This window comes from Triplophysa rosa, linkage group LG15, assembly GCF_024868665.1.
Source record: "Triplophysa rosa linkage group LG15, Trosa_1v2, whole genome shotgun sequence".
Taxonomy (NCBI): Eukaryota; Metazoa; Chordata; class Actinopteri; order Cypriniformes; family Nemacheilidae; genus Triplophysa; species Triplophysa rosa.
The window spans coordinates 1,756,873-1,775,203 of NC_079904.1; the positions used below are offsets into that span (position 1 = coordinate 1,756,873).

Below are 18,331 nucleotides of genomic sequence, written 5' to 3' on the forward strand. Positions count from 1 at the left end.
GTCTTACCTCACACACCCTTTGGCCCTGATCCTGCGAGACGAGTTTTCCTCACTTGAGCCGGACGGACAGTGAAGCACAGCTCATCTTTGCAGGGTCATCGGGGGGAATCGGTTTCTTTAAACCCATCCTTCATGAAAGGAGGAAAAGAAAAGTCACAGTCCCAAAATCAAATGACACCCTCTGTCAAAACCTGCCAATAGTCCACTCATCACTGTTAGATTTGCTATTTTAATAATACAGGCCAGGCCATTTCCATCAACAGTTTTATTGTGAGTGTAAAATATTGAACGTTTTTTAATTTTAGCATTTACAATCTTAAATTCCCACTATTATATGCATTATGCTATAAAGCAATAAAAAGCTATTATTTTATTATTACGCAAAGCTTGGGAAATGATTTATACGATAATCTGATTTTAGTTTAAAATGATTCTGATGGTCAGAATACACATGGTTGCACAAAAACTTATATTTCAAAATGTAATATACTCCTCTATACAAATGTATAACATTTGTCGTACGCAAAATTGATCAAATCTAATGTATAAAATGTAAAATTAATATAATGGGTGATAAAAGTATGACATCAAATATTTTCTGATTGTGTCTTGTGCATGTTTTAAAAATCTGTGCTTGGACCCTGAAGGGTGTGGTTATAAGTTAAATGCCTATTATATATTTTTTGTGTTTCAACCTGCATCCTCTTGTTTATTTTTATTTATTTATCTAATTATATAGTTAAAGTCAGAAAATGGCACTAGGCAGTGTGCACACTAACCGCTACAGGCATTATTGGTGCACAAACATTAGGCCTTTGAAGTGCGTCAGGTCAGCCGTTGTAACTGCTGCAGGTGAGAGAAAATCAGCTTCTGTTCCTGCCAAACAAGAGACAGCTGCTAAAATATATAAGAGAAGATAGGTCTCAGTTTATAACGAATAATTGTAAGTTAGGTTGGATGTTTTTTTAATCGAATGAAAATGTGTTTATTTAAACACGTGTGGTTGTGCTGTGCATCGATAAATTGACGGTGTACATTCGTGAATATGGCCGAATCAACGTGGGTGTCTTGGTAAAAAAGAGATGCTGTATGATAATATTCACTATGTGGCGTCGCTGTTAACAATAATAACAGTAAAATGTGATGGTTTTGATTTTTTAAAAACGTTATTCTTGGGGAGTGCAATACCGCCTATGGCCACTGTTTGTCTCTACAGCAGCTTAACCGTGTTATGTGATCTAAAATTAATATGGCATGTTTATATTCCTATTCTTTATTTTTTGACGAGAATATACTGCAGTTTTAAAGAATCATTTATTTTGTAATTGCTGACAAAATAACTGTGTCTTAAATGCAATTTTAAGGGCTTAAAGCGGTTCCTTGCGGCTTGTGTGTTGCGTTTTTGTTGTTTTAAAGATTGTATCTCTGTATAACGTAATATTAGTGTGAATGTTAATACTTGTCATAAAACTTCTTCGCAGAATTCTTTAAATTGTTTTTATTTTTCCTTTGTCAGTTGTGAAGCTGCAGACGCCCTGCAAAGCGTCAGCACGTTGAGGGGCGTGGGCGTTGATGACGAATACGGAAGTAAAACTTGTACCCACAATGCAATGGGAAGTTTCATTTCGCACGGTTTTTTAACTTTTTGTTGGTTTTTTATTTGCGTTGTATATAACTTTGTTATATTCAAGGTTTTAGCAATATTCAGTGTTTAATGATGTTCACTATTACTATGTGTAGTTCGTACCGTTCTCGTGAAGCGTGTTTCTATCAATGGGGTACCTGCTCGTGCTGTGCATTCATCAGATCACTCATGTTTCTCCTCAGATCGCATAAATCTTTCGCCTTTTACTAAAGATTTCCGTGGGGAGGAACACTATGAGTATTACCTAATTTTTCGATGCCCTGCTTTGCTGTGGGGCTTCTCAAAGGAGTGAATATAAGATTTCAATGGTCGTTGATTTGTGTTAATTACATATAGTCTTAAATGAGTTTTTAAGACTTTACTTGTTATTAAATTAAGCTTGACGTGTTTTTATCCAACGCTGTTGCCTGAGTCTGTTGTACAGAATACGACGAAAAACATTCTTGATTAAGAATAGATTACATTGGATAGTGCTGCTAGGTACATTAAATGAAGTAACGAACCCATGACTATTGACTTGCTAAACTAGATAAACATTTGTCAGTGGCGAATCCGCAGTTGCTTTGAGGAAACCTGTAAAACGTAAAATAATGGCCCTGACATACTTCATCTCTGTTCATTAACTTCATTATTATATTTCACGGTTTAGCGCTTTAACTTGGCTCAAACATACTTATATTGTAATATTGAATACTATCTTAATAGCACAGTTTGCATTGTTGCAAAGGAGCTAAACCGAAAATATATTTTAACGTAAAAAAAAACAGTAGACGACAACATAAGACATTATATAAAACCGTGAAAATGATTTAAACCTAATTAAATCATAGTACGTTGGTTTTACAATAAAAACTAAAGAAGGACAGTATTCAGGGCCGTCGTGTGGTTACCGGTCTCGTGAAGCGTGTTTCTGTCACCCGGGTAGCTGCTCCTGGCGTCATCACAGCAGTACACTCATGTTTCGCTTCAATTCGTATAAATCTTTCGCCTTTTACTAAAGATTTCCGTGGGGAGGAACACTATGAGTATAAACTAATTTTTCGATGCCCTGCCAAGCGGTGGGGCTTATTCACGAGTTAAAATAAGATTATAATAAATCTCACAAAGATTTCATGTATTATTATTAAGTATCTATAATTTGTATTTTGTTTGTTGTTCTTATAGTGTGCTCAGACTTGACAATTATGTGTATATTGTCTTTTGGAGTGAAAGTAGTGTTGTGTGTTCAGAGAGTGTAATGATAAAATCTTTAAATGGCCCTTGATTAGACCACATGGTGTTGCTCGTTACATTAAGTAGACGTCATATACGGAAATATAAAAAAACCATACCCACCAACTTAGATACATATTTGTATGTGGCGAATTTGCAGTTTTGTTTAACTGCTGTGAGGAAACCAGTATAGACATAAAATAATGGCCTTGGTATATTTTATTATCCCTGTTAGTTCGTTAACTGTAATATTAGATTTAACCTGGTATTCAGTATTATTTTAAAAGCGCCTTTCACAATTTGCATCGTTGCAAAGCAGCTTGACCAAAATAACAGTTATATTTTAACACAAAAGCAATAGAGACGGGAAGAAAAAATAGGAAATTGTTTAAAACCTGGAAAATGATTAAAAATAGCAGTACATCATAGGATGTTGAATTTTACATATTAAAACTGTAAAAGAGGTGCAGTAAGATGCGGAAGTGCATTATTCAGGGCCGCCGTGGTGTTGTTACCGGCATATCTATGGTTACCGGTCTCGTGAAGCGTGTTTCTGTCACCAGGGTAACTGCTCGTGTCGTCATCTCATTAGTACACTCATGTTTCTTTTCAGAGCGTATAAATCTTTCGCCTTTTACTAAAGATTTCCGTGGGGAGGAACACTATGAGTATAAACTAATTTTTCGATGCCCTGCTACACAGCGGGGCTTCTCTAAATGGTTAAAGTAAGAGTTTGTGATGTTATCTGTGAAGTGATTAACGTGCTGAATGTTATGTGTTGTAGATTGTTATGTTTGTGATGTGTAATTTGCTATAAATAACAATAGAAGTGTTTCGCTGGGGTTCTGATATTTTGTGCTATAATTAGTTTGCGCAGCCCTTACTTTAGGACGTTACGATTTGGGTTGGAGGAGGGATCTGTTAGAATGCACAGAATCTCACGAGATACGCCATGGGCGTGAACTGTATGACGTCACACGCACATTTTTAAACATATCAATAATCCTAACACATTATATTATTTGCTTGGATTCAGTAACTGTAATGCTTTTCCCAGAAGCCGAGTTTTCGTCGTGTTGTTACTGGTCTCGTGATGTAGCGTGTTTCTGTCACCCGGGGACCTGCTCGTGCTCGTGCTCTGGCGTCATCACAACAATACGCTCATGTTTCGCTTCAGATCGTATAAATCTTTCGCCTTTTACTTAATATTTCCATGGGGAGGAACACCACGAGTATAATTTTTTTAACGCCCTGCTGAATGGCGGGGCTTCCTTTTGGAGCAAAAATTAGATTTAACGTATGTCACTTGATGACGTAGTTATGGTGTTAAGAGAAGTTGTGGGGTAAGTACGTGCGTTTTGCATAAATAACAATTACCATTTAAGTCGTTGTGCAAACTTTATTTATCTTTTGAGTTTAGTTAACGACCTTTGTTATAAAATAAAGTACAACCAAACTCTAAACTTTCAAAAGCATTAATAAAAAAACTAAATGTACTTTTGGCTACGGACGGTGTCTTGTCTCTCTTCAGTGTTTTTTGGACCATCGGGAAATTTAAAGTCGCCATTTTACTCTGGGATAGAAAAGAAGTTTGTTCATTTTACTAAAAGGATTATCACCTCATCGATCAAAGGTACGTTTCTTTACATTAAGTCCGCTTTATGTTTGTCAATAATATCCCTGCTGGAAAAGAAATTCACGTACAGTAACTTATTTGAATTTTATAAAAATCCGAGCGAATGTTTTGTCTGTATTTACAACTGACTATTTTTTAAAAAAGAAGGTTAATGAAGGGGAACCAAATACAGTGTAATTCTGCTCTCTGACACTAGATGGAGTAAATGTCAAACTTTTTAAGTCCCGTGTGCTGATTCGCCATACGGCAGAAATATATTAATATTCACACCCAGTAAACCACAGTATAGCCATATCATTAAGACATTTATCTTATCCATAAACAGTATTTTTGTCACCAAAACAACCTAAACTGTCACATAGAAAAACAGGAATAATTTTCCTAATAGGAAAATTTCATTGAAAACAACACTTGTATTTATTCACTCTCATGTTGATACAAACAGTTTTTTTGCTCTGCAGAATATCTAAAGGGGACCTGTTGCACAGGTTATATTATATAATATGCATTTATGATGACATGGTGTCTTTTTTATTGCTTGACAGTTTTGGATGAAAGCTGAGCTGTGTGAGAATTATGACCCATTAAAACAAACATACAGGTTTGTTCAATAAAGTTCAATTTTATTTCTGTAGTACTTTTCACAGTTTTTATCTGTTGCAAAAATATTTACATCAGTATAGATAGATGTAGATTTGGAGGAAGAAAATATAGAAAACATACAGCATATGGAATAAATGGTATTATGCAATATTCTCAATACAATGTACTTTGACGAAACCAAAGTGGTTTAAGTTTGTATTTTAATTTTCTGTTAGTAAATGTTTTTCATGGGTTTATATTAAAATCAGGGTGAGGTGAACGTTAAACGATAGTGAAAGAAAGTAAGACAGTTTTCCGCTGAAAAACCCCATTCTAATAGTAAAATAGAGGCCAGGCCCCGGTTGCATAAAGCACCTTAAGTTTTTCCCTTAAGTATGACACTTAAGGGGTGATTTTCCTTTACCAAAGACAATAGGAGAATAACTTTAGTAAAACTTAAGGTATACTTAAGGACACACTTAAGGGAAAATTACACTTAAGGTGCTTTATGCAACCGGGCCCAGGCCCTTTTCTGTTTATGATTTACACAGTGGCCACAAGCCGATGCGCTTGCAATCAAGATAACAGGAAATTTCAAACGTTGCTTCCCAGGTCGGTTGGCATGGAAACATTCCACATGGTTTGTACCTGCGCACAGCGGCTGCCTCTGAGTGCACATGAGTACTCTTGTTCTTCACAGTCTTTGAATTGGGGTTTGACCTTTGCACCTATTATTTTCCACACCAGCGTCAAACACACGCATGGTTTCATCTTGAAGGAAAACAAAAAGTCTTGTTGAGAAAAACACTTTCCTTTGTGTATTCTTGTAGAGATTTGACGGAAATGGATATGAGCGTTTAATTTCACCCCAATCCTGTTCTGCCTGAACCTTGTGTTGTATTTGTCATATTGTTTTCTTATGAATTTCAGAGTAAATCTTGTGAAACTTATAATTTATTACAAAATCAAAAGACAAAAAATTACAACATATTTTTCTTTTAGAAATGGAAGCCCAGCTATATTTTTCATGGCAGTTTAGTAAATTTCCTCCTATAAATTATAAATGTTTATTTTCTTTAGTTTTTAAGGGGCGAAAATGTTTTGTATTGTTTAACATGAATATTTAATGGAATTTTAAATTATTTTCACCTATTGTTTTTATTTTGTCTAGTTGAATATTTTAATCAAATAATTTTTTGTGTAGCCTTGATGTTCGCTATATGGTTGCTAAGGTGTTGCTAGGTGCTAGTTTACTTACCTAAGGCTATGATGTTCTGACTCAAGCAACAATAATGTTTTTCATTTAAAAGCTTCATAGCATTTATTTGTGAATTCATGCAATGTACATTGTTTTATTTCCAAACAGAAACGCGTGATTTGTTTTCCAATGCAGTACCAACAGGACCTTGAGGAGGCGCCAGACTGCCAAACACATTTGACTTGAATATTCAGAGAAATGCTAATAGCTGCAGATGTGGACCGTGCGAGTTAAAGGTGGCAGGCTGAATTAAAACCCGAAGGGCGTTTCTGAACTCCGCTGTGAAAAGAAACATGCAAATAGGATAGAAGTTAAGAGTCAGTCACGATAAGACGATCAGCCGAGGCAGAGCTAATCGAATATTCCACACCATCTCCTGCGCTCACAGGGAATGAAGGGGAAAAGTCAAGCAGACTCTGTTGTGTGTGTTTGTATGTTCATATACTATATATGTCAGAAAGGGTTAACAGCTTGAAGCTGTAAAGTTCTGATGTACCCGCATGCTTGTGGAAGTTGTGTGGCCTTGTGAGATCAAGTATTATGCAAAGTATTCTGTCCCTTTTCCATTCTGGGAGTTATTAGCATTACAAGTGTCTCAGATCATCTGTATTAAACACACACTGCTGTTCAAAAGTTTAGGGTCACTTACTCTTTAAACCTTTTTCTACTTTTTAGAACAATACACTTACTTTCACAAAGAGACGAACTCGACACCAACGGGTGGGTTATAAATGAATCTATGTTGGGTCGTTTTAACCCACTATTGTTTTTTTTAGTTAGGGTTAGGGTGTTCATCGGAACAAAGACATTTACAAAGATTTGCAACAACTCGAGGGTGAGTAAATGATGACAGAACTTTTATTTTTGGGTGAGCTGTCCCTTAACTTAACCCAATGGTTGGGTTTGTCCTCTTTTGACCCAACCATTCGTTGAATTATGTTGTAACTAAAGAAAATCGAAATAAATGACTTTTAGCATCTTCAGTCGTCTTTTGTCCAGAATTTGCAGAAATGTGTTCATTTTATGCAAGTAAGCTGCAAACTCAATTTTACACGATTTTCATTCGGTGATGTACAGTATGTTAGCAGGGCTGTGTATTGGCAAGGGCTTTGCGATATGATACATATCACGAACAATATATTGCAATAAATTTAGATACAAAAAATATTGCAATTTTATTGCAAAAAACGTAAGAAGAAAATAAAGCTGAAAATACAACTTGCTGTGGACCACCTGGGGTATTTTTTAACATCCCACCAATAGAATCCATCACATGTCAGTAGGCTCGATTATAGTTTCAATTAAAACCAATACAATTTCCATTGTAACCTACAGCTCAGGAAGCTGGAGCGGCATGCTCGCTCATGCTTGAGACAATGGCCGTGTGTACTGTGATGTTAAAACATGATTTAAAAAATGCATTAATAGTAGAGGTTAGACTTTCGATACACTATCATTTAAAAAAAATATTGCGATTAGTTTTCTGTATCTATATTTTTGCACAGCCCTATTACCAAGTAGTCGAGTATGTCTTCAGCTTCTTGATCAACATGTCCGTGTGAAATGGTTAAATATCACATCTAGTTCAAAGTTGACTGATATTTGAACATGTGAACCAACTCAAAGTGACTCTGGATTATGGCAGCAGTAAATCTCTGAGAGTTTCTTATGTGTCCACTTGAGCCTTTTGCTAAACACCGAGGTGAAGCTGAATTACTCTGGAGTGCAGAAAGATCAGCGAGTGACATTTAACAACATTCAGAGTGAACTCCTGCCCGCTCCTCTTTAAATGAGCACAGCCGACTGGAGTCATCTCTCCTCTACCATTAAACATCAGCGGAAGGACATGGGATGTTCAGAAATGACCTCCAGATGTCTTCTAGTGTCACGGACGATTTAAACTGTCGCCTTGATTTCACTTGAAGTGTCATATCGAGGTTTCAAAGATTTATTTTTCTATAAATTTGACCTAAAGGGATAGTTCACCTAGAAATACAAATTCTGTCAGCTTTTGTTTACTCTCATGTCATTCTAAACCCTTTGTCTGAAATGTTTCGGTGGTTTTGTTTCCATACAATGGAAGTCAATGGGGTTCAATGTAGTTTGGTTATCGACGTTCTTTAAAATATCGTGTGTTCTGCAGAAGAAACTCGTACAGGTTTGAATTGACACGAGGATGAGTAATTGGTGAAAGATTTTTCCACTTCCCCTCCGAATAACCAAGACATTTAAGGTTAGTCATTAAAAGAAACTTTGCTTTTGTGAACGTTGATCTGAGATGATAAGTCTGAAATCGTGCCCTCGGTTACATAGGTCACTCACGCAGAGCTTCTTCTGTACGAATTCACGTTCATTTTTCAGCAGGTATGAGACGGCCATCTGATTCACAGACTGTTTTTCAGCTGGTTGAAATCAGATCAGATCAAAGTCGCTGCCCTTTTCTTTCTGTCAGACGGCATCGGTGCGAGTTGTTTAATTTCAACCGCCTTCTCTTACTCAAACTGTCGCTTCTCGTTTCTGACAGACAAACTGAGGCAGGCAAATTGAAAAGGTCTTCATTCATGTGTGAATCTAAAGTTCACTTTCAATTCTGTTCCACAGGTGCGTCTCTTCAGTTCTGACACGCTGAGATGTGCATCAGCGGACCGCATCTTATCTGCGCTGGAAGCGTTGAAACGCCAATGTTTCTAGAACACGAACCGGTCGACTGAGAACTTGATGTTCAACATATAAGCAAGATATCTGTATTTCAGATAAACTGATCATATGTTTACATTTTGTGTGTTGTTTTATCATACAAAGTCAGACATACATTTTTTAAAGGTGTTTATCCCATCAAGGATCTCTTGAATCTTCAACACCGAGAGCTAATCTGCCTTGTACCTGTGATGGGCATGTGCTGCCATCATTGAGATCATCGTCGCCTGTGTCTCTGCATTTTCTGAGTAATAATAACAGTTAAGTACTGGAGAGCAGGGGTTCTGTGGCCCCTTAAGAGTGAACACGAGTAGAACGCACACTCTGTAGTGAGCTGTATGTGTGCGGGTAAACCAATGTAGGTTTTCTTTTGTGCCACTTCAGTTTTTTTGTCTGTGTCTTGATTTCATAACCTCCACTTAATAAATGGCTGTCTGTCTAATGCATTTAAATGACAAATGGGATGCCATTAAGAACTCTCAATCCCTGTGCGTTACAGCCTCCAAGGATCATAGGAGTTTAGAATTGAACATTGTTTTGCTAATGAATGCTTACCTTGGCGTTTACTGTGTGGAATAACATGTAAAGGCCTTCTTGGTGAAGGTTGTAGATTCAGGTCCCATTGGAACCAGTTCTCCAAAGGACCGTGAGGTCGTAAATGGGGATCTTCGTGGGGATTTTAAAGGGTTCTGACAATTATTGTTAAACTAATTGTTGTGTAAAATGTGATGAAAATACCACATGAGGTTCATTTCATCAAAGCTACACTTTATGCTGCAATCAGTTGCTTTTGCCTCTCTATCGCCATCTCTGTTTAAAACATTAAATTGCAGGTTGCTTACCTGGGTTTAAAATCTACTTTTTTCGGTTCAGTTCATTCCTGACATGATGAATCTGTACAACGATAAGAGCAGAGTTATCAACAATACTTTTTTTCTATACTTGCTCAATAATGGCTTTTTGTTTTGCAACTTAATTAATTAATTATTATTGCGTATTATTTTTATGTAACTGTACATCAGTATTGATTATTTTAATTACTGTATCAGAAAAATGTATGAAAAGTTGGCACACCAAAGCTCCAAAAAATAACTTTTTTAAAATGGACTTCCACAAAATGACCTAATGAAGAGCCTTTGTGCTCGATTACACATTCTTTTGAAAGTCTATTTAAAAAATATATATATTTTTGGAGCTTTGAACTTTTCGTACATTTTTCTGATATGATTTGTTTTGGTCAAGCACCCATTTCAAGATGATGTGCGTGCTTTTGTTGTATTTTGATATTGTTACTTTAATGACTGTGCATCATAGTGTCATAAAATATAAAAAAGTTCAAGTAAAAAAAATAATTAAATATGATATTAAAAGTTAGCTTTATATTATGCAGTATTTTATATTATTCAGTATTTCAGGTCAACTAGTGTAATTTTGTGTAAACATGCGTACGTGAACGATTGTTAACCTAACCGGCCCTTCAGTACCGAGTGCTGTTGCACAACTTGTATACTAAAGTGTGTGCACTCGAGACCTCACGCTTGCGATACTCCAACAGCGTTCACAGACCAGTTGTGCAGATTCAGTTTCATTTGTACGCCGCTTTTCACAGCACATATTGTTTCAAAGCAGCTTTACAGAAAACCTGCCGAGCATCAAAGGTCCACGAGCGAGGAAAGCCTTAGATCAGACACAGCAGCTGCGGACGAAGCTTCAGGGTAGCTCAGGATCAAAAGAAGCGACCCGTTGTCTGCAAATGTCACTCCCAAACGTTAGAACTTGTGAGGCATCTTGTGTTCCTAAAGCAGAATGTTGAGGTTGAAGATAGTGTACACACATTAAACTTGTACCGTGGGTGGTTGCTAAGGTGTTGACACATTGCCGTGTGGTTGCTAGGGCATGGCAGCCCTGGTCATTTTCCTGCAGGTAATATTTTTCCTTTTTTCGTTGACAGTTAAAACAACAACATGCACATTTGAATCCATCCAGGGCGAGTTAATAACCACAAAATCTTCATCTGTAAGTAAATGAAAGTTTTACATTCATTTGACACACATGTGACACCATGGGATGGTCACATCTGTGATGGTCAAATCTGTGATGCAAGCTCTTATGTGATGGTCAGCATTGTGATGGTCAGCTTTGTGATGTGATGGTCAGCATTGAGATGTAATGGTCAGTTACTTGTCCAAAGTCTGTGTGCATACTTAAAAAACAATACATAAACAATGCACCTTTAAGATAGTATAGACAGATAATGACTACAGTCTTTAGTTTACAGCATCTGTAGCGGTAGGGAACGTCTCTTTGCTTAAGGGCCGCTGGTAGATGATTTTGTTCACATTATTCATGTATGGAAACATTGGAATTTAATTTTCCATTAATGAAGCACAAATTATTCACAAGAAATGAACCTGGAGGTGTCTCAGGGAATCGTGCGAGTTTACGGTTCCTGCACAACGGGAAGTATCTGCTCGCTTACACCGTAACGTGCATGCAGACCGCCATCATTATTCACGCTGAACCTGAACACGTTTCCTCCAGGATGTCATGGGTCATTATAAAGTGAAAAATGAGCCCATAGCACCTCCTGTTTTCTATTCATTTGTACAGCTGAACATCATCGCTCTGTAAACGCTTCGCCTGCATCTATCAGAATGTTTGCCGGCGACAACAATTGCTGACAAAAATGAAATGATTTGTGATATGAGATGAAGTGTTTTGGGGGTCAGTTTACAGTCTGTAGAAAAGTGAGGAATGTCAATGGTGTTTATATTAATAATGACAGAGCACATAAAACACAGTCTATACTGGAATCTATACACGTTACAGATCACTAGCACAAATAATTTTGTGTAATTTGCTTTTTCTTTGACATGTAATGGTATAATTGTCTACACATGATTGTAATTAGTGGCGTTTGCTAATTCGGGCATCGCTACATGTGTTGGTCATCATTGGTGATTTGATTTCTTACCCTTTTATTATTGAAGTTTGAGCGTAACACATCTTGCAGATCATCACAGAGCTGACCATCACATACCAGCTCACCACCACAGAGCTGACCGTCTCATAATAGCTCACCGTCACAGAGCCGACCATCACAACACAATGCTGACCATCACATAATAGCGCACCATCACAAATGTGACCATTACAGTGCTGAGCATCCCAACACAGAGTTGACTATTATTGTGCTTACCAACACAACACACAGGTGACCATCACGGAGCTGACCATTACATCACAATGCTGACCATCACATAATAGCTCACCACCACAAATGTGACCATCACATCCCAGAGCTGACCATTACGGTGCTGACCAATAAATGTGAAAATGTATGGTTTGTTATTTAAAGTGTATGGCTTGTTATTTAAAATGAAATTTCCTTATATGTTGTCATATTAATAGACAGACGCATGTTTTTATTTGGATGATGCTCAGATCCCATGTTCGAAAATTTTAATTATGCGTTTAATTAGGTTTGCAGCGAAACAGTGGCCCTCAGGAGCTTTTTGATGATTTACACCATATGCTCGCTAAGATACAACACTGCTCTTAACTACATACATCATAACTCATTGAAATTGAGTTACCGTAGACGCTGATTCAGCATTCCATGAGAAACTCGATTCGGGGTGTACACATGTAAAACTATAAAGAATAAAAAGCAATAAACTTTCCAGTCAGTTGCTTACCACAGACTTTGAGTCTCCTTCCTTTTGAATTAATTTTGAGATCTTTGACTCGATTAGAATACTGAGAATAATGTGAGGCATCTGGTTTGAAACTCGAGAGCAGTGTTTCTTAACCAACAAACTTCCAACAAGCCTGCAAGATGACTTGAAATGACTGGTTATTTTAATGGTTATTTTTATACTGAATATACGTTTCATATACAGAATTATTATATATAGGTCATCTGTGTATTGTAGTGTTTTGTGTTATGGTCTCTGTACTGCTGTGCACTGGATGACCAAAACAAATTCCTTGTATGTGCGAACATTCTTGACAATAAAGCTCTTTCTGATTCTGATTGTGAGTGGGTCCTTCAAATAAATTGTTGTGGATAATCTTTTTCAAGTCAGTCTTCTCCAGTGCTGCTGTGATTTTTCTATAATCTGTTTCTGAGGACAGAAGTCTAGATGATCATTATAAGAACCGTTGTGTGCATTGTGTGACCCATAGTTTTAGTTAAAAAGCTGAAGCTGTTGTTTCGATCAGAACTGTCTTACAACAATGAAGTGTTTCGCATCAGGTCAGAATAGATGTGCACATGAGGCCGGCAATTTCCTTTTCTAAAGAAATCTAGTTTCGCTCGTCTTCAATGGTTAATGAATTCATAGCATGTGCCGCAGTGGGCAGGACGCTTTAATCTCCCTGAAATGTTGCTCTTTGTGTGTAACTAACAATGCTAAATCTTCATTCTCCACACGTGAATGAATGAATTAACTTGAGCGCTCCAGGGCAACATGAGGATGAGACGTAAATTGTCTCCACTGCTTCAAAAAAAAGAAATATACCAATCAGATGTTGATTGTGCAGGGTTTTTCCTGGCTCAAAATGAGGCGGAGGTGTTGCAACGCGCGTGTAGGCCCACAGTCCCTTTAAGTGGCTTAACAAAACACTTCTATTAAAGTTCTAAAAATTTGATGAAAATGACAACTAATAATAAGTTATATGAAACATTACATTTATTCACACGAACAGAAAAGTTGAACATTTTAATGTAAGCTTTTCATCCTTTTCAACTAACTTCAGCCCTTAATTAACCAGTCTTACTAAATGAGCAAAGTTCATTCACATCCTACATTCTCTTGTGGTTCACTGAGCTTTGAATGATTCGCTGATCTCTTACATTCTGTTTAAACGAATCGGTTCAAAGGAGTCATTTGTTTGCGAGTCGTTCTGTTCGCAATGTGCGTTCATAATGGCGAACTCGCTGTGTACAGTATAACGCTGATTCAACGAGCCAACTTCACAGCTAAAGACATTACAATGATGTACAACACGTTAATTTAAGAAACCTTTTCAAGAAATTGAACACATGAACATCCGTCAAACAGCTCCTAAGCTCTTCTACTGAACTCTTCAGCGCCTCACTGTGCTTATAACGAAAGAGTGCCGCCATTGTTGCATAATGCCGCAAGTGCAGTTACAAATTAAAGTTTGTTTAATGCCCGCAGTGTTTTTTTGTGAAGACACTCGACATAGTTTTGCAGAGAGTCGGAGGCGGCACGAAGTTTGACTGAGGCGGCCGCCTCCAATTTCTCTATGCAGGAAAAACCCTGATTGTGGGATTCTTTTTGAAAACCAGCGATGGAAAAACACACGTTAGGAGCAAAAAGCTTCTAAAAGTAATCAACATCAAACATTTGTAGACATCTCTTCTTTTAATTTGGATTTCAGTTCCTCAGTTGGTTTTACTTGAGAGCAAAATGTAAAATAGAGATTGATTTGAGATTTTACTTTCATTGTTTATTATAAAAAGATAGTCCATATTCATTTTCTAAAGTCTCAAACTATGCTCAGATTTGCTCAAGATTTTAAATCTGAAACATTACTGAGATGACTGTGAACATGTCAAACTTTTGCAGGACTGAAAGCTTTACTACTCAACATGGCTCCTCAACTGATGGTTGGTCATGTGACAACATAATTCTAAAATTTACAAATCTATGAAATAAAAGATTAACTTAGCACAAGTTATGTGTCGGAGACATGGACATCTTCCAACGGAAGACAGATGAGGTGAATCTATTCTAATAAAGTCATGCATGAGTTATTGGAAAGTTTTCTTGTTCCCACCGCTACATGTTCATAGAGAAGGCCACGAGGTAAAACTGTGCGCGTCAGCGTTATATTGTCGATGATAAATAGAAAAAGACATGGAAAAGCATTTGAGAAATGCTGGATTTGAGATTTGCTTGGAGGGGAGAGAATATTTATTCGCTTTAATGATGAAGGCTTTTATTGACTTTCCTAGAAATCTAATAATCTCCCGGCAAGCCTGCGACAATCTCGCAATGCGATTTTTAGATGAATCTATGGAAAGATAAACGTTTATAACCTTCCACGTAGTGACTGTTTTCAACAAACCCTACAGAGTTTCTTTGAGGCCGGTCTTTGAAAAGAAAGAGTTTATTACCCACAATGTCATTTATGGGAGTGAAATGAGTTCATAAAGCAAGACTTTGTGTTGGTCATCAGTCAGAAGTCCTTTTACACTGGATCCAGATCTGGTTGACATTATAATAGTTTGAAGATTATAATATCATGCATTTTTATTTGCTGTCTCTCTCCCCCGGAAGGGTATTTTTGTTTTAAATGGATTTTCTATTTGGCTTTTCTCAATTTTTCATAATTGTATAGAAGCTTTAAATAGGTATTAGTACAGACACATATTTGTTTTAAAGACTTTTAGCCTTTTTATGTAAAAATTATAAAACTATGCTGAAAACGAGAAATTTTGTTGAGTAATTAAGTAAATCTGCCTATATCAAAAAAAGGTTAATTGAAAGGGAAAGTGATTTTTTACTTCATAGGCAGATGTTGTTTTCTTATTTAACATTTAAAAAAAGAAAAAAGTTTTATATCAGTTTGCTTTTTTTTTCAATTTGCTCAATGTGTAGGATTTTTCTCTTATTTTCCTGCACAAATATTTTCGCATTGTTCAGTAAGCAAATTGCTTGTATTGTGAAGTAATCGAAAGAAAACTGTAACATCTTGTTTGTTTTTCCTAGTCATCAATCAGACTTCTTGGAGATCTGATGGAGACTTGTTGGAGAATTTAAGAATGTTGTTCAAGCCTTCTCGCCAAAAATGTAAAGCCTTCCATCATTGAATCACCCTCAAGTCATTCCAAACCTGCATGTCTTTCTTTCTTTTGCAGAACACAAAAGAAGATATTATGAGGAATGTTGATAACCAAACAACACTGAACTTCATTGACTTCCATTGTATGAACACGAAACCTTCCTCAAAGTATCTTATTTTGTGTTCCACAGAAGAGAGAATCACATACAGATTTGAATAAATAATGACAGAATGTTTTTTTGGCTAAACTAATAGTGTCTATATATTAAAAACACATGCATACAGTCTTTGACCTGTGAGCCTCAGAGAGTCTCAGTGTAAATATTAAAACAGTCTCTGTCTCAGGACTCAGATCACCAGCATCACGTTGTTCAGCTTCGTTTATTAACTGCTGAACATAAACAATCAGAATAAAGTGTTCGGGGAATCACAGGTCTCACAGACGCACTTACATTAAAAGGAATCTTCCCCTTTTGTTCAAAATCCATTTGAATGGCAGAAAAACATATTAGAAAGAAATAATATTGCTGTGGACGTGCGTCTCGATGGCAAAATAAGCTGTTAGCGAGGGAAAAAGCTTTTCACTGTTCTGTCTCTCTTGTAAACATATATGGACTTTGGAAATCGGGTGAAATGAAATTGTATTCTTGTTTGTAATTGCACACAAGTGCTCGTGCCGCGCTGGGATTCATGTTATTCCCACGTGCAGTGGAGTTCTATATTATAAAACACACTCGGCTAATAGGCAGTGCTTGCTTGCTGATATTGGAAAAGAGGTTGTGCAAGTACGAAGAAATCGATAATAGTAAATGAGTGCAGAGAAAGACAAACACACTGGCGTAATGAGCGCGTCAGGGACTGAGCTTATGACCGTATCCATTCATTAACGGGCCTGTAAGAACATTAGACTGTATAAATTTAAAGTTTGATGTGCTGTGCAGGCGACTCTAGGTCACTCAGTCAGCGGATGATAGATGATCACAGCTGAGTCTGAATGAAAAACATTGTTACTTTATAAACAAAACAACAAATTAGCCCCTAAAAAAAGTTAAAAATCTCCATAATACTTAAAAGAAAAGAGATTATGTTTGCTTAAAAGTGTTCTTGGTGGTGGTTGCTAAACAGTTATTAGCATGTTCTGGATGGTTGCTAGAGTGTTGGTGGGTTATTAGTGGTTTCTAGGTTGTTGTTAGGATGTTCTGGGTGGATGCTAGTGTGTTGGTGGAGGTTGCTAGTGTGTTTGTGGGTTATTAGTGGTTGCTAGGTTGTTGTTAGGATGTTCTGGGTGGATGCTAGAGTGTTGTTAGGATGTTCTGGGTGGTTGCTAGGTTGTTGTTAGGATGTTCTGGGTGGATGCTAGTGTGTTGTTAGGATGTTCTGGTTGGTTGCTAGGTTGTTGTTAGGATGTTCTGGGTGGATGCTAGAGTGTTGTTAGGATGTTCTGGGTGGATGCTAGTGTGTTGGTGGAGGTTGCTAGTGTGTTTGTGGGTTATTAGTGGTTGCTAGGTTGTTGTTAGGATGTTCTGGGTGGATGCTAGAGTGTTGTTAGGATGTTCTGGGTGGTTGCTAGGTTGTTGTTAGGATGTTCTGGGTGGATGCTAGTGTGTTGTTAGGATGTTCTGGTTGGTTGCTAGGTTGTTGTTAGGATGTTCTGGGTGGATGCTAGAGTGTTGTTAGGATGTTCTGGGTGGATGCTAGTGTGTTGGTGGAGGTTGCTAGTGTGTTTGTGGGTTATTAGTGGTTGCTAGGTTGTTGTTAGGATGTTCTGGGTGGATGCTAGAGTGTTGTTAGGATGTTCTGGGTGGTTGCTAGGTTGTTGTTAGGATGTTCTGGGTGGATGCTAGTGTGTTGTTAGGATGTTCTGGTTGGTTGCTAGGTTGTTGTTAGGATGTTCTGGGTTGATGCTAGAGTGTTGTTAGGATGTTCTGGGTGGATGCTAGTGTGTTGGTGGAGGTTGCTAGTGTGTTTGTGGGTTATTAGTGGTTGCTAGGTTGTTGTTAGGATGTTCTGGGTGGATGCTAGAGTGTTGTTAGGATGTTCTGGGTGGTTGCTAGGTTGTTGTTAGGATGTTCTGGGTGGATGCTAGTGTGTTGTTAGGATGTTCTGGTTGGTTGCTAGGTTGTTGTTAGGATGTTCTGGGTTGATGCTAGAGTGTTGTTAGGATGTTCTGGGTGGATGCTAGTGTGTTGGTGGAGGTTGCTAGTGTGTTTGTGGGTTATTAGTGGTTGCTAGGTTGTTGTTAGGATGTTCTGGGTGGATGCTAGAGTGTTGTTAGGATGTTCTGGGTGGTTGCTAGGTTGTTGTTAGGATGTTCTGGGTGGATGCTAGTGTGTTGTTAGGATGTTCTGGTTGGTTGCTAGGTTGTTGTTAGGATGTTCTGGGTTGATGCTAGAGTGTTGTTAGGATGTTCTGGGTGGATGCTAGTGTGTTGGTGGAGGTTGCTAGTGTGTTTGTGGGTTATTAGTGGTTGCTAGGTTGTTGTTAG

The 18,331-nt window shown here is 37.5% G+C and overlaps 1 long non-coding RNA gene and 4 other non-coding genes across 6 annotated transcripts; all 5 read left to right on the top strand.

Moving 5' to 3' along the window:
* Positions 1-1,807: 1,807 nt before the first annotated feature.
* LOC130566470 (U5 spliceosomal RNA) lies at positions 1,808-1,923 on the top strand. Its single transcript, XR_008964480.1, has one exon. It is a non-coding gene; the product is annotated as a U5 spliceosomal RNA (small nuclear RNA).
* A 672-nt stretch (positions 1,924-2,595) lies between these two features.
* Positions 2,596-2,711, top strand: LOC130566457 (U5 spliceosomal RNA). The gene has a single exon (XR_008964469.1). It is a non-coding gene; the product is annotated as a U5 spliceosomal RNA (small nuclear RNA).
* A 220-nt stretch (positions 2,712-2,931) lies between these two features.
* On the top strand, positions 2,932-9,880 carry LOC130565411 (uncharacterized). Of its 2 annotated transcripts, XR_008964374.1 has the most exons (4): positions 2,932-4,200; positions 4,389-4,490; positions 5,039-5,094; positions 5,688-9,880. It is a non-coding gene; the product is annotated as an uncharacterized LOC130565411 (long non-coding RNA). The 2 variants fall into 2 exon arrangements; XR_008964373.1 differs by having other exon boundaries at positions 5,039-9,880.
* On the top strand, positions 3,451-3,566 carry LOC130566455 (U5 spliceosomal RNA). Its single transcript, XR_008964467.1, has one exon. It is a non-coding gene; the product is annotated as a U5 spliceosomal RNA (small nuclear RNA).
* Positions 4,015-4,126, top strand: LOC130566458 (U5 spliceosomal RNA). Its single transcript, XR_008964470.1, has one exon. It is a non-coding gene; the product is annotated as a U5 spliceosomal RNA (small nuclear RNA).
* Positions 9,881-18,331: the final 8,451 nt, after the last annotated feature.